The sequence below is a fragment of the Penaeus monodon genome, chromosome 19, assembly GCF_015228065.2.
Source record: "Penaeus monodon isolate SGIC_2016 chromosome 19, NSTDA_Pmon_1, whole genome shotgun sequence".
Lineage (NCBI taxonomy): Eukaryota > Metazoa > Arthropoda > Malacostraca > Decapoda > Penaeidae > Penaeus > Penaeus monodon.
Genome location: NC_051404.1, coordinates 34,889,661 through 34,889,880, shown reverse-complemented (window position 1 = coordinate 34,889,880; position 220 = coordinate 34,889,661). Strand labels below are relative to the sequence as shown.

The window sequence follows — 220 nt, the reverse complement described above, 5'->3', positions numbered from 1 at the left end:
GTTAGTACTATATATGATAAAAGTGCATTTTTAAAAAATCATCACACGCGCACAATTCAGGTAATTTGAAAACAATGAAAATGGAAAAGAAATGGGAAAAAGCTCAAACCAATAATGAACTCTGAAATGAACATTTCGTTGTCATTTACATATCTGGAATATGACTACGAGCTACCATTAATATTATCACTTGTTGATATAACACTGTCTCAGTTCCTTT

At 30.5% G+C, this 220-nt stretch overlaps 1 protein-coding gene across 1 annotated transcript in view; it reads right to left on the bottom strand.

Moving 5' to 3' along the window:
- The window catches only part of LOC119585399 (adenylyl cyclase 78C-like), a gene marked incomplete in the record, with an annotated part of 159,642 nt that overhangs the window by 33,174 nt on the left and 126,248 nt on the right, over positions 1-220 (bottom strand).